Source organism: Triturus cristatus, chromosome 1_2 (assembly GCF_964204655.1).
Source record: "Triturus cristatus chromosome 1_2, aTriCri1.1, whole genome shotgun sequence".
Lineage (NCBI taxonomy): Eukaryota > Metazoa > Chordata > Amphibia > Caudata > Salamandridae > Triturus > Triturus cristatus.
In genome coordinates this window covers 673,589,361-673,605,651 of record NC_140580.1, presented here as the reverse complement: position 1 = coordinate 673,605,651, position 16,291 = coordinate 673,589,361, and positions in this window count along the sequence as shown.

Below are 16,291 nucleotides of genomic sequence, written 5' to 3'. Positions count from 1 at the left end.
ATTCTTTACTGTTTTCACTTTGATAACTGCTGTTTAATAATTTTTTATCTTAATCCTTGAATTATTTATGTATTTTATGCTTGTACATATTTTACCTGTGCTTTTATGGTCATTGACCGAAATAAAGCTATCAAAGAAAGAAAGAATATAGGCCACAAGGGCATCGGATGATGTATATGACATTTGAGGTGTTACAGTTGGCAGTGAAATGAAATTTAACCGGCTTACCCGACCAGGGGTGAGCTATCGACACGCCTGTAATAACATTATTACAGTGGGAACAGTTGTAGCATTTAGTCATACCCTTGGGTGCCAGATCAGTGGTGAGTTCTCGTCTCTTGAGGAGTTCCTTCAAGTTATTGGAGCGTTTGTACACAAAAATCGGTGGATTTTTAAACAGGTTCCCAAAATCTGGTTCAGTCTGTAGTATGTCCCATCTGTTGAGGATGGTTTTTTTGATGGCAGGAGAGAGGGTCGAGAACTTGGATACATAAACTTCCCTTGTTTGAGCTGGTTTTATGTGTTTGTCAAGTAGTGTTGACCTGGATACCTGATTGAGACGTTCAACTGAAGATTCAATGAGTTTTTTGGGGTAGCCACGTGCCAAGAACTGAGTTTTGAAATCTTCAAGGGTGGTATGAAGTTGTGTAGTATCAGAAGTGATGCGCTTGATTCTCAAAAATTGAGAATAAGGAAGACGTCTTTTCAGGGATTGTGGATGGAAGCTATCATAGAGAAGCATGTTATTGCGGTCTGTGGATTTTTTGAACAAAGAAGTGACGATGTTATTGGATGATAATTCAATATGTACATCAAGGTACGAGATGGAGTGTTTGTCCAATGTGTGTGTAAACTGAATTCTGGGATTGAAATCATTGAGCGCTGAGAGTTTCGATTCCAAAATCTGCTTGTTGCCTTGCCACATAATGAAAATATCGTCGATGTATCGACGATATATGATGAGGTTGTCTGTCCATTCCCTGTCATTAAGGATGTTCTCCTGTTCAAATTTCATCATATAGATATTTGCGTAGCTGGGAGCTCCCGCAAAACCCATAGATGTTCCGTGAGTTTGTAAGAAAAAACTGTCTTTCCATTTGAAATAACTGTGGAATAAACAAAAATGCAAAAGTTCTAAAAGGAAAATTTTGTTGGCTGGGATGGTGTCCATTTGGAGTAATGCCCACTCGATCGCTTCGATAACTTCAGAGTGTGGGATTGAAGTGTATAAGGCAACAACATCTACTGTCAGTAACCATATGTCATCGTGACTCTGGAGGTTGAGATTATTGAGTACTTTCAAAAAGTGTGTGGTGTCTTGTACGTATGTGGAACCTGCCTGAACAAACGGTTGCAAGAAGTAATCTAAGTATTGACCAAGAGGGTCATGAATGGAGTCACACCCTGATACTATAGGGCGAAATGGTGGATTGGAAAGGCGTTTGTGTATCTTAGGTAATGCATAAATGAGTGATCTGCGTGGATGTTTATTATACAAAAAATCGTATGTTTTGGAATTAATCCACTCCATGTCTTTGGCATGCTTGAGGATGGTGGTCAAAATGTCTTGAAACTACTGTTGGGTCCTGTTGCAGTGGTACATAAGTAGACTCATCAGACAGCATTTCACTGATTGCAGATTCATAAAAACACGTGTCCATTATAACCAATGCACCACCTTTGTCAGCTGGAAGAAATGTGAGGGATGAGTTAGTCCTCAAGCTTTTAAGTGCTGTCTTGTCCTTGAGTGTCAAATTCTGGTGTTTTTTTGAAGGTGTGCTAAGATGTAATAAATCATGTTTCACCAGTGACTCAAAAGTGTCCAGCACTTTGTGTGACATAGGGGATACAAAAGTGCTTTTGGGTTTAAACTCCTTGTATTCCATCTCACTGACCGTTGGAGCGGAAAGAATTTAAGTGGAGAAAAAATATCGCAATCTTAGTTTTCTCATAAATTTGTAAAGTTCAACTTCTGTTTGAAATGAAGTAGTATGGTGGGTAGGAACGAAGGATGTTCCCTTGTTGAGAAGAGCGATTTGCGATTCTGACAAACTGGAGGAAGAGATGTTAACAACTAATGTTTTTTCTGTCTCCTGCCTGAGCTTTGTGATTTTGTGCTTTCCGCTACCTCTACGGGTTTTGGTGGGATTATTTCGAGGGAAGATTGGTTCGTGGGTGGATTGTTGGCCGCTGGGCTTGTTTCTAAAAAAGAAACCTTGGTGTTGGAAGTTGATGGAAAGGCTGAAGCCCCTAAGTCACTTGAAGATGGTACCGGAGGTCTGGTTAAGCGAGTGTCACTGACAGAGACAACGCTCTCCTCAGATGAGGCATTTCCAGGTTTTGAAAAAGTTCGCTTTTGGGCGTAAACTTCCGCCCAAGAGTAGACCTCGTCCAGTTTATAGTCGATGGTATCTCGCCTAAACTTACGGACTTTGCGTTCATGAATTTCCTTAGCGTAACCATCCAACTTGTTATTAATCATCTCAAGGGAGTGTGACCAATCTTCCCCGGTCATGCGTGTTTTTAAAGAGTCGTGTAGTTCAGAAATTTCTGTTTCAAGGTCAACCAAGACCTTCGAAAGTTCTTCCACAATCAGTAAAATTAAATCTAATGAGCATTTATTGAGAATGGAATACCACTTCTCCATAAATTTCTTATTCATCTTAAACATCATGGGCCTGAGTGGTAGTCTCAGCCCTCTCTGAATCCTGCTGGCTTTGTGGTACTGAACTAGAGTGGTGGCATGCAGTCGCTGGTTAATTTCACGGCGCATCAGATATTCCAATTGTCTCAATTGTTGTGTGGTTGAGCCCTGTGTGGCGTCGAATGTGCGAGCCTCCCGGATAAGTCCATAGATTTCCTGGGCTTCAGTATCGCTATATGCCTTAGTTTCTGCCTTATTGTCAGTAAGGTTGAGGATGTCCTCGAAGGACATGGTGAATGTGGTGCAACTGTTAGCTGTTGAGGGTGGAAGTTAATGCAATAAATGTGAGAAAGAGAAACAGCTGGCGTGCACTCAGGTTTAAACGGTAAAATCAAATAGATAACGTGTTCTAAAAATTGTATAAAGCTTGGTGTGCTGGCCCTGAGGTGGTTCCACCCTGCCACCTTGATTCAAAATGCGTGAGAGACTGGAGCGGGACGCTCTAGACAGGGACTGCACTACCACTAAACACTCAGTGATGAGTATGTAACAAGTTAGACGAAATTTGTCATCTGTTTAACATATCAGAAAATTGTAATCATCATCAAAACCAATATTGATGTCTAAACCATCGGAAGACATTCGTGAATATGAGAAACGAATCAAAGCTTCTTCTTGTTGAAGTGTTCTTTAATCACACTCCAATCGTGCTGAAAAAGTTCATGTTACAGAGTACTATAACAAAATGAGGCGTAGCTTGATTTTCCCAATGCATTTCGGGCGTGGTGTTCGCCCTTCTTCAGGGGGTATCTATGAGTAAAACATCAAACAATTACATTCAAAGGTTTTAAGCTGATAACTACGTAGAAAATTGGAAGGCTTTACGGCGTCACACAGACATTTCAGGCAAGATCAAAGATTAAAGCCACTGGAATTGAGCAAATGAATTGAAACGTGAAAGCACGTCACCAAAGAGTCTGAGAAAAATCTGTTAGACATCTGAGAGGGAGAAGGGTGGTCCAGAGCATGAGAGCGGAAAAAAGAAAGGAAGGAAAAATCACCGTGTGCTAAAAATCAAAGACGTATCCAGGTGGTAGAGACTATAATACCTGAAAAAGCTAGCAAGGCTGGTATCTGTTTAAGGATGAAAGCGATGGAGTGAGGTTGCCTGCAAAAATGCAAAGAAGGGTACGTATCTCGTAAGGTGTTGAAAAGGACTCTGCGAAGCAGTGTGGGTGCTCCGACAATGATCGGACATGCAAGGGAAACATGCTAAAAAAACTCAGCGAGCGTCCGAAGAACGCTAAGGATCACTTTACTGGAAAACAACAGTGCACTATATAGTACACAAGCGGAACGGTGAGATAAGGAGGTGGAAAACCTGCGGGAAATAGGTAAATGCAGGGGGTTAAAGGGTGTGTGGTGCGTGCGGAAAGACCTGACAATTAGAACATGTAAAGCAGGGTACCTGGGAAAATACTCTCTGTCTCCTCGCTCTGGGTCCGAAAGTTGTGTGAGCTACTTTTAGAAGTGGGCATTTCTGTTTGCTATGTGTCTTTGTGTCTGCCTGTTGTGTATTGCATGTCTGGCTTTGGAGTGACAGAGACTCGGGAGGTGCAGTGGCTCCTGAGGGGCTGGGTGAGTCAGCGCTAGGCTGAATAGGCTGATCTGCATTTGGAGTAGTGGGAGGAGTAGCACCTGGACCTGAAAAGGACCCTACCAGCCTTCCACAATGCTGGCTCTGCCTCCCTGTGGTGTGTCTGGGGCCAGAGCCTACACTAACAAAGGAGGTTGTTGTGCACTGTAAATAAAATGTTTGAGTGCCCCACAGAACTGGTTTGCACTAGATCCCAAGCCCTGTGCCAGGGCAGAACAAAGAGACAAGTTGTATACATATTGGGGCTGTGACCCCAGGAAGTGTGGAACTTTGGTGCTTACTTGGGACTGAAGAGGGGACACTGTCTGGGCTGCAGTGAGCCAGGAGAAACCGCTATGGGCGTTGTTGCTAAGAGTAGGACTGCCCCTCTGCCCCTTGTGCTGGCCTGCCTGGCTGCGCCCAGCCTGCGTGTCCCCCCAGCACTCTGCCAGGAGGGATGAGTGCTTGCGCCTGATTTCTCTGGACCTGGGCATGGAACAAGATGGGGCTCGTAGGTGTTGAGCGCCTGGCGTGGGCTCATGTCCCAAATAACGCATGGCGAGCATTTTTCATCATCCGATTGCCGGAACCCGAGGAGGTGCTCCAAACTTAATTGCGGCGGGCGCAGTACAAGAAGTAGTGCCGTCTCCTCAAGATCGACGGAGACCTCGCTCCGTGAATCCCCCGCAAACCAGAAGCATGTGGAAGTCAGGCAGAGCCTAACTGTGGGCTGGGCTAGCCAGCAGGAGAGACGGAGACTCGTGGGCTTTTTCTGCCTCAGAGAGGAAGTCAGGTGTGCTGGCCCCTGTTTGTGGGCAGGGCTAGCGGCAAACCCAAGCCAGAGCATTGCGGGCTCCTTGTACCGCCAAGGAGGGGCCTAGAGAGATACCTTTACCCTCACAGGAGACATAGTCCGGGCCACTCGACCCCCGCAAGGGAGTCCCGAATCTTCTAACTCAACAGGGACGCCGGTGAGTGTGCAGTGGTGCCTGGACAAAAGAGAGGAGCTTGGGGTGAAACCTCGACAGAAGCTCCTGTGCAGAAGTGCACCACACCTCCGGCATGGTCACAGCTGATCTGCATGATTGCAGGCAGCTGCTTACTTTGCGCAGCATCGGGGGCATTCTCCAGTGAAGGTGACAAGGGTGAGTTGCACCCCCACCCCCTGGGCATTGCGAGCATTGTTTATGCTGCATCGGCAGTCATTGCGAGCATTGTTTCTGCTGCATCGGCTGTCAGGGGGCCAGTTGGAAGGCCTCATGATAGTAGATCCCTCACGTTTGGGACAGAGGACATTGCAGGAAAGCCCAAGACGGGCCCCCGAGGTTAAGGCCAGTTGGCCTGATGGTCACCCCTATATTTAGGTGAGGCCTATTGTGATTATGGTGTAAGGATCATCTTGGGTGCAGTTAGATCCCTAAGAGGGGCCTGCTATATCTATTTATTTATGCATTTATTTTAGTGTTTTATAGAGCGCAAGCTTGACCCGTTAGGGTATCAGAGCGCTTTACAGAAACAAAACAGTATACAATAGGTTTGAAGTCACAAAGGTACACAATAGTATAGGAAGGGGCGCGGTGCTGGGTACATAAGGGATAGAGGGTACATATGTACATTTTAAATTTTACATATTACCTGTGGCGATAGTCTCAAAAGTGTACAATAGGGTAGGAGGTGGCGGGTGCTGGGTACATAAGGGAAAGAGGATACGTATGTACATTTTGCCTTATACATTTACTCATAGTGATAGTCATAAGGAAGGTTTTGGCATCCTTTTTGAAGCGTGCCAGTGAGGGGATTCTTCTGATGGCGGGCAGTCGAGAGTTCCGTACTCAGGGTGCAGCCCCAGAGAAGGCCCGATTGTAGGTTTTTTTTCCCCGCAAGCGCGCAGGTTGGATCAAGAGGTCTCTGGTGGACCTGGAGTTTCTGGTTCCTCCAGATACCACAAGTTTCTGTGCAAGATACGCAGGGGAATTTGAGTATAGTGCTTTGTGCGTGATGCATGCCAGTTTGAGTTGAATTCTGGCCTCGAGAGGAAGCCAATTCAGAGCTTTAAGATGAGGTGAAATGTGATCGAATTTTCTTGTGCCAGTAGGAAGTCTGGCGGCCGCGTTGAGGCAGGCTTTTAAAGGTGCCAGGGAGATCTTGGGTAGCCCCGAGAGGGTAGAACAGCCATATTCCAGTCTAGAGTGCCTGGACTGCCATTTTTAGGTCAGGAGCGTCGAGGAAGGGTTTCAGTTTCCAGAGGTAGCTCAGGTGGAATCTGGCTGATTTAGCCATCGAGTTGATGTGGTCTCGCATGTTCAAGTTGCATTCAAGGCTTATGCCCAAAGATTTGGCCGAGTCCACAATGGTCAGTGGGCAGTTTAGGGCTGTGATACCCTTAATCCATATCTGAATCTCAGGGTTGGTTTTTGGTGGGAAAATTAGGAGAAATTCTGTTTTCTTTGACTTGAGTTTGAGTTGATTGGAGGCGAGCCATTGGACAGTAATTTTCAAGGCCTCATTCACGGATAGAATCTCTTTGATGGATGAGGTTTTGATGTAGATCTGGGTGTCGTCAGCATAGATGTGGTAAGAGATGTTCGCGGAGCGTAGTACGTCGGCAAGCGGTTCGAGGTAAAGGTTGAAGAGGGTGGGGGACAGGGTTGAACCTTGATGGACTCCAACCGTGACCGGGGAGGGGGCAGACAGGTTACCGTTAATTAGGAATCTTTGTGATCGATTTTGCAGGAGGGACCTGAACCAGTCTAGAACAGTACCATCAAATCCCATCCTAAATTTGGGGTGTTCGAGTAATTTTCCATGGTTGACCGTGTGGAAGGCCGAGGATAGATCCAGGAGGATTAGGAGACAAGTTTTGCCTTGGTCGAGGGCTTGGAGGGCATCGTCTACGATGTGGAGCATGGTGGTTTCAGTACTGTGCCCAGGTCTGAATCCTGATTGGAAGTCGCCAAGTAGATGAAAGTTGTTGATGTGATGGCTTAGCTGCTATTGCACACACTTCTCCAACACTTTGGCTAAGAGAGGGATATTAGAGATAGGTCTGAAGTTGTTAGGGGAAGCTGGATCCAGAGACGGCTTTTTCAAGATGGAGAGAATTTGGCCGACTTTCAGAGAGTCGGGTATCGATCCCTGCCTGAGAGAGGCGTGGATTATTGCAGTCCAGCTAGGAATGATGGATTGAGCGGCGGCAGCTAGGCAGGTGGAGGGGAGCGGGTCATTAAAGTGGTTGTTCGAGTTTAAGGTAGATAGGATTTTTGAGACAGAGCTTGAAGTTAGACCAGCGTGCTTGGTTTTTGGGTGAAGCCTGTGCGGGCAACACGGAAGGAGGGGGCAGACCTGGAAAGGGTTGAGAATTTGTGGCGGAACTGAGTTCGTTTCCTAAGGCTGTGATTTTGTCATAGAAAAAGGAGGAGAAATCCTCAGATGATATTAGCGACTTTGGGGTTTCTTTAGATGTTTTGGCCAGTATATTAGATTCGTGTTTGACCAGTTCGAAGAACTTGCGTAGTCTGTTCTTGGCGTTCTCCAGCTCCGATCTGAAGAATTTTTTTTTTTACATTGAGGACGTGCCTGTTGTGGGCATTTCTGGCCTGGTTGAGAAGTTTTAAATGTACTGCTGAGGGGTGCTGTCTCCAGGTTCTTTCGGATTGTCGGAGGGATCTCCTCTCGTTTCTGAGGGGGGCAGAGAACCAGGGATTCCTGTCTTTGATTTGGGTTCTTTTTAGTTTTAGCGGGGCTAGGTCATCTACAATGTTAGTTATAGTTGCAGAGTAGTGGTCATTGAGGTCACTGGTCGTTGTGATAGGTGGGGGGGAGGTCAGAATTGCAGCGAGCCTTCAACTACATGAGGTCCAGGTTTTTGGTGTCTCTGACCCAGCGTTTTGGAATCACCGGTTCCAGTGGCCTTGTTTTGTGGGTGCCAGGTAATTGGAAGGAGATAGTATGGTGGTCCGACGAGTCTCATGGGTCTATAGAGATAAGTTAAACTGTTGACTCCTTGGAGATGATCCAGTCAAGGGTGGCCCCTTTCGAGCGTGTAGGGAGTGTGCAGGCTTGGGTCAGGGCTTGATCAGCCAGGAGGTCTTTGATGGCATTGACATGAGGATCCTTCGGATCGTTCCAGTGCAGGTTGAAATCACCAAGGAAAATGTCATTAGCGTTGGAGGAAACCTTGGCTGTGATGATTTCCATGAAGTGGTCAATGAAGGTGTGGTTCGTGCCTGGGGGGTGGTAAAAGATGTGCACATTGCACAGTTGGGTGGAGTTGCTGCAAATGGAAATGGCAAGGTATTCGCAGGAGTCTGATGTGTCCGCTAGAAGTTCCGTGATAATGAGGGTAGAGTGGTAGATGCAGGCGATGCCTCCTCCTTTTTTGCTAGATTGCATATCCAGCCTAGAAATGTTGTAGTTGGGAGGGACTAGGATGTCCAGGCATGGAGATGAGGATTCTTTGAGACATGATTCGGTCAGGATCGCTAAGTCAAGGTTTTTGTTCAGAATGAGATCAGCGATATCAGCAGCATGCCTGACAGCCGATCGGCAGTTGATTAAAAGGCCAGACAGAGGGGGTTCAGTGGGAGAGATGGGAGTCGGGGCGGACAGGGGTACAGGTGCTAGATTGCTATTAACCACGCTTCTGTTACGGAGGGTAGCTGATCTGTTGTGGTTGATGGCGACCATGCAGATGGCATGGACGGCAATTACGTCCGGTGGACAGGGGGAAACTGGGGCAGGGTTGTAGTTAAGGGGGATAGCTAGACTTTCTTCTTCAGTGAGGTCTGGTGGGCATGGGGTGTCCAGGGTAGTGGTGTGGTAGGTGAGAACAAGAGCTAGGATTTCCTCCTCCGAGAGGGGGCACGGTTGCTTGCGGGGCGAAGGTGTCTCAGGGGTAGCAGTTGTGGGTGCTTGGTGGTATGGGGGGAGGAGTCCCGCAGGGGCTTGAACTTAGAGAGGGAGAGTTCAGCGAGGTGAAGGAGGTTCTTTACGTCCAGAATGAAGTTATGGATGCTCTGCATTAATTTGGTTGCTCTGGAGTGCAGAGTTTCGATATCCAAAAAGGAGGGATGTGCTTGAGGGCAGGGGGGCAGTTGTTCAGGGGCAGTTCTATTGGCATGTGTAGGAGAAGGGGTAGAGGGGCTAGCTCGATCTGTGTCATAGGTCCTTGGAGGAGTATCAGTCTCAAGGACAGAGCGGGGAACAAGTGGGGAGGAGACCGGAGGACTAGCGGCGATTCTACTGGCAAGCCCGGACGGCGTCCTAGAGGGGTTGGGATGATCTGTGTTGGAAACCCATGGAGAGGTGGTTTGAGGGTGGCTAGGCACGTTAGACTGGCTGGTTGGAAGGTCAACGGGGTCGGTGTTGGTTACCCTGCAAGAGTCATGCACGTGGTTTCTGAGGAGGGTAAAGAGGTCCGCAAATTTATTAAGGTTTTTAGTTGTAGCTTGGATGAGGACGATGATGGGGAGGTCAGCTTGCAGGAATGTGGAGGGCGCTATAGTGAGCTTAGTGCCGTATGGAATGTTCCTAGTTGCACGTACATAGAGGAGGTGCGCAAAGGTTTTGCACCAAAAAGAGGTTTTTCTGGAGTAGAAGATGAGGTCATTAATGATTGTGCCATTGTCCGTACTGTATCCCAGGTCAGAGATCAGTGACTCAGGGTGCCTTTTTAGGGTGGCGTGCTTGAAGGATTTTGCAGCGGTTTTAGAGAGGTTAGGAGGTAAAACAGAGTATACGAGTTTTCCCCAGTAGCGGTTAGGCCAGAACCTGCCATGCTGGCTAGGGTGGGGCCCTACTAGTTCACAGAAGCGATGTGGAGAAGCAAGGGTTGATCTAGATGTATCCAATGGTAAGATTTATTGAGGGAGCAGGATTGTCAGAGCATTAGGGCAGGGGCCCGAGCATACTGGCGATGGTTGGACGTGGGCGTCTATGGGGATAGGCTGCCGTAGAGACTAGGAAGCCGGGCTAGCCACCCCACCGCTAGTTCTGGGTGGTAAGGCAGAGAGGTACCCAGTAGCAGTTGGAGCTCACCGGACCCTATGAAGGAGCAGGGATCACGTTCAAGGACAGTGCAGCAGAGGCCCAGAGGGAACCCTCTTAAGTGCAGCTCCTCGGTCATCCAGGTAGAGCGGCAACTCAGGCCCGCATCGACGATTCAGCTACAGGACAGTGAAGAGTCTCCGATGAGCCTAGTGCTATTCACCAGGTCTTTTGGTTAGAAAAAAAACAGGATTTATGTGCCACTCATCAATCCACGGGAAGAGCAGCATCTAGGGTACACACCAAAGTTCCACTGCGCTGGCCACAGGAAACCCTGACTTGGTCATCCGGCAGGACCAGGCATGATCTGATGGGCCAGAGACTGCAGGTGAACTGCGCTGACAAAACTCTCCACTGCAGAACGGTCCTGGGGCAAGGGATCGGCCCAGCAGTGCTGGACCTCGGGCAATAGGGGTTGGATCAGGAGGGTCGGCAGTCAGTCTGGACTCACCTCCATCACCGCAATAGCGCCAGCAGCAGGGGACCCCGACCGGGGCACAGGCCAGGCGCAAGAGCGGAGGATCCAGACACAGCAGGTGACCACGTCGAAGACCTCGCATCCATGGATGTGGACCTCTCCACAGCTGAGCAGCCCTGGGGCAAGGGAATCAGTCCAGCCGGACTCCGTGCATCGAGGGTTGGATCAAGGCAGCAGCTCCAGTCGATCTATCGGGTGAGTCGTTATCTCAGAGTCGGTTCCCAGAAAGGTGAACGGTGAACAGTCAGTTCCTCAGGTAGAGGGGTTGGAGGCAAGTTGGAGCGGGTTAAGCAGGGATAAACTGCCCAGAGGTAATCCCCAAACCGGGAGCTCTTTCGGAAGGCTCCTATTCGGCGGCCATCTTGCTCTTCATCTTGCTATGTTTATGGAATATGCACTGCGCTATGACTGAAGATGTTTTGCATAATATTCCTCTTTCAGTAATGCCATGATGTTTGCATAATGTGTTTCTGCTATGTGCATCTTGCCAGTAGTTACTGGTTGTTTTTATTTTCACTACTTGTGTGTTTTAATGGTGATGACAGTGGCCCAGTTGGCCCTGTAGTGTATGTAATCCCCTGTAAATAATACCTAGTGCCAGGTGGCACAGTGTATATATGTGATTACGTTCTAATGTGTTTTATGGGTAACACAAAGGCTATTTTTTACATCACCTTGTGTGGAGTTTCATTTGTGGTGGCCTAGTGTGTCGCTGCTGTGTGTGAGTGTGTTGCACAAACGCTTTACACATTGCCTCTGGGATAATCCTGGCTGCTCTACCAAGCTACCAAGGGGGTGAGCAGAGGTTATTTTTAGTGTGTAACTATCTTGCCCTGAATAGAGTGCTGGTTTCTGCCTGGCTTAGGTGCATGCTCTAGCCAACCAGAAATCCCATTTCTAAAAAACCCTTTTGTAAGTATTTGGAGCCATATGCACCTAGTAGCGACTGCTACTAAACGGGGGTGGGAAGTGGGAGTGGAGGGAATAAAAAAAAGAATAAAAACACCTGGATACTGCCCGCTAGATGCCACCGTCCTCTTCTCTTCTCCAGGGCAGCATGAACCAGGAAGCACACAGCATTGTTGTGATTGGTCTGAGCGCTGTGGTTCAGCACTCAGACAGGGCTTGGGAGGCTGTGTATGTTCTCCACCCGGGCTGTAATGCAACCTGGTTGGAAAACATGCAAAGTGCGCATGACTGTTTGGCCACCCGAGAGAGCTGGCCAAAATGTCACGCTCACTTATGACGTGCCTACCACTCCTACCTCAGCTCAAAACAGCCCAGCTCTGCCCTGCCCCTTCCCTCAACCAAATGAGCCAGTATGGTTAAATAAAATGATAATCACTTGCATTATTATCATTTTATTTTTAAGTATTTAATTGCTCAGCAGGGCAATGCTCCACCGCCTTAGTGGAGGAGCCCCCACTGTATGTATCCACATTTCACGCAAGGCAATGCAATGCGCCACCTTGCTGCCCTGTGCTGTATTGATGAGAGAGGGCAGGAATGGATTGTATTTAACAAACTGCTGCCTAGAGCCAAAGCAGGGCCCCTTGCACCATGGTACAAGGGGAACTCAGTTACAGACAGGATTGTTTTTTTTATGCAGTAAGGGACACCTTCCATCACAAAAACTATCTTCTGAAGCTTTTTCCTCTTCCTACATGTGCTGCAGAATGCAGCATGTGTAGAAAGAGGACAAAATGAAGAGAAATAATGAAATTTCTTCTCACTACACCTCCCCTGGGGAGGTGTAGCTTCCTGACGCAGTTCCAGGTCTACCAGTATTGGTAAATCTGGAAATGCCTGATAATTCAAGGGTGGATGCATGGGAACATCCACCCTCCACCCATGGAACGCCTCAATGGGGCAGAGTGAGACAAGGCAGCAATTTGCGTGCCTTGCGTTGCTCCAGATTTACCAAGCCATGCATGGATTCTAAAGGAAGTGAGGTAGGACATTTTTAGAGTTTGGTGGATGGGTACTGCATCACATACATGACAGATTTTCTGTGTGCCTTAATATCAATCAATCAATCAATCAAACAGGGACTTATATAGCGCACTACTCACCCGTGAGGGTCTCTAGGCGCTGTGTTCTGTGTTCAACCATATTGCCCTTGTATTATGACAGAATGACTATATATCATGTTTGTGATGCAGTACTCATTCTGCAAACTATAAATCAAGACGTAAATCTTTAAACACTAGCGAGAGTGTGCAGATTTCTTTCCTTACGTTTACTGCTGTTTGATGCACTTGAATTATTGATTTGCATTGACTTGACTTCACCTCCTGCCTTTTACGGTTGACCAGTTTTAGCGGAGCATTTTGGCTGTGGATAAAGCATGTGTCTGAATTACTCAATCATGTGATCTGAGGCCACATGTACAAACAAGCAGATCACAAATACTTACTGCACATTGAACGCCAACTGTTTACAGCCTGCCTGTCGCTGTGTGTTCTGACCTTTGTGTTAACAGGTCACATCCCACAATCCGGTCTCAGGGATGTCAAGCAAGATCTGTCTAATGAATATTGATTGGGCACATTTTTATTTTCAGAAACTCCAATCAGCTGCAAACATCTGGACAGTGACTTGATAGGGTCAGAAGAAAACAATCCCTGCATTCACATGGGGGAAACATTTCTTTTAAATTACTCTATGTTCCTTAAAGGAACAGGTGTATATGGTAGCCCATGTGCCCAGGGCATGTAAGGTAAATGGCCTTAGTGGGCTGCTGCATTCATTGTGTGTCCGCTAAATTGACCATCTGAAACACGACTCTAGGACTGCCACAGCAGTCTAGCTGGGCAGTTTTATAACTGCGATTTCGAAATGCCAAAATAGCCACTTTGCTTGTTCTAAACCTTCCTTTTAAATAGTAGAAGGTCAACTCTAATGTAAGCTTATCAGCGGTAAGGCAAAGTACATAGTATTCAAAAGTAGGATGTATGTATTTAACGGTTTAACTTTAAATGCCCTTACAGCGAAAAAGGCCCCAAACCATCTTTACACCTTAGCACGGCTGATTGTGCCATGGAAAGGATTGGGTTGCTTTATTACAATGAATTAAGCTAACTTCAGATTGGCACTGGCTGTAACAATACTTCAAATACTCATTTCTACATTTAAACAGAATCCAACTTAATGCTAAAGCCGAGTTATGTTTTTTCAGAAAAAGGGACTTGAGAGCCTGAAGTTGAAGAGCTGTCTTCAGCTTCACTTTGGCCAGAATTAGGGTGATATTATCAAGCTTTGTGTTAAACATCGCAAATCACGCTACGTGTTAGTGGCGTATTTACAACGTCTTGCTCACAGGCGATGTACAAACCTGCGATAGACGGCGATATTCATCATTAGCGTGTGAAATCAAGTAAAGATTTCACACGCTAATGAAAAGTTTGATAATAGGGGAGTGTGGAAGTAACCAAACAATCCACCTCCCATTCAAAACATGCCTAAGTCAAGTTTTGACCAGGCGTTAAGGATCCTGTGAAAACCGCTGTTACGGCGGCTTTCATCATCGCTTCGTGGTTCCGAGGCCGCGTTGTAAATAACACGATGTCCTGTTCGCAACCTTTTGTCATGGTGTTACAGGAAGGTACGCCTACTTTGCATCTCATTAGCGATGTATATCTCTAAGATGCGTGGCCTTACAAAAATGACAGCTAACATGCGCTAATGCCCTTGTAAATATGCCCCTCAGAGTCTTCCAAGCGGGACCCATCAGAAAGTGAGGAAGATTTATCAGCCCCATCATGTGTAAGGTCAGCCGCTGCTAAACCATTAGTCTCTGTATTGCAATCCAAATCGCTCATGGCTCTGCCAAGAGCAACAGATCGGGAGTCATACATAACCCTGCACTTATTAACTAGGGTCGCCTGGATCATCTCTCTGGGGGCTCTAACCCCCTCTCCCTGTTCACCAACCTCCCCTTGCAGACGTAGCCCCGATACATTTGACAGGACACCCCCATCACCTGCTACCTCAGTCTCTTCCATTTGCACCAAAGGTATCCCATCCAAAACAGGGGCCGCATGTGGCCCATCTTATCAATTTCTGACTCCTTGAGGGTTTCCTGGGTGATTTGGCCTCCCCCTCCGTCCTTAATCCTAAAAATGTCAGTCATAGCTGGCTGAGGTGGGACAAGAGGTGGAACAAGACTGTCTTTACTGGGCACCGAGACTCCCTTCTAAGAAGCCTGCGTTACCCCTGCCTTTTAGCCACTGCTTGAGTACGGTCTGGCAGATTCCTCCTCCTACTGCTCCAATACTCTCCAAATGATTTTTAGCAGTACGAGACTCTATCGGTTTACCTGCACTCCTCGGTATGGACTGGGGGAGACTCCTGCCTTGACCCCTGCACCTGTGCAGCAACCCGTGAAGCCGAATTTCCCCCTTCTCTTTGGGTTGTTTAGCAGCTTTGGGAGCTATGACGCAAACCAGAGAGGTAGCAATCCTGAAGGAAGAGCCTGGCGCTGCTGCCGAAGCTGGACCGGGAACTCCTCTTGCAAAGCCCACCCATCCACTCAGAGCAGAGTTCCATGACCAGGCTAACTGTCGGATCAGAGCCATCAGTGCGCAGACACTCCTCCTCCAAACATCCGCTACACCAGGCTCAGCAACCATGCCACGCCAAGATGCGAAGACCGAACCTCTAGCTGATCTGCTCCCCACGCCAGCTCACGATACACCACCACTCCACCAGGTCACAGTGTTTTCTTGCAAATCCACCAGGTTGCTAGGTCACCAGGCACAATGGACAGGTAATGCCGGCATGTGGGGGGTAGAGGGGGGCAAGGCGGGAGCTCTACCGCGGTGGTCCTTCACCGTCGCCATCTTGCTTTCTCTCATCCCACTTTCTCTGATTCTAGAGTCGATCAAAGAACGTCGTGCTGAGACCCGTGCGGATGGGAAAAAGCCAGGCAGGCCACAAAGAAATTGGAAGGTGCTGTCCGGAAGGTTGGAAAGCCTGCTCTCAGATTGGTGAGCGGCTTAATAGTATAGAGGTGAGAACGACTGTTGTGGAGACTAAGATGGCACCTGTAAGAGAGAAGACCAAATCCAACGAGGCCCAATTGACAGGTGTCCTGTGGAAAGTAAAGGACTTGGAAAACCGCCAGAAAAGGAACAATCTTCATTTTCTTGGGATCAAGGAAGGCCTGGAAAGGGAAGATATTTGATCTTTTATGCTAGACCTTCTCAGGGAGATCTTTCCCGAACTTGTGGGATGGGGCTGGGAATGAGAAGTCCAATGGGCCGGTTTCTGTCAATCCGCCACAAATCTATGCAGGCCAACAGAGATCAAAGGCAACCGAGGGCTATCTTGGTCTTTTTTGGTAATTTCCTGTTGTGCCAAGCAATTTTTGAGGAAGCTCGGCCTGACGTGAGAAGGAAATTTCGAGAGTCCTCTTTCTTTGTGCGCTCTGACTTCTGCCATATAACAGTAGAGCGTAGGTGGCACCTGCGGCAGATTAATAAGCCTT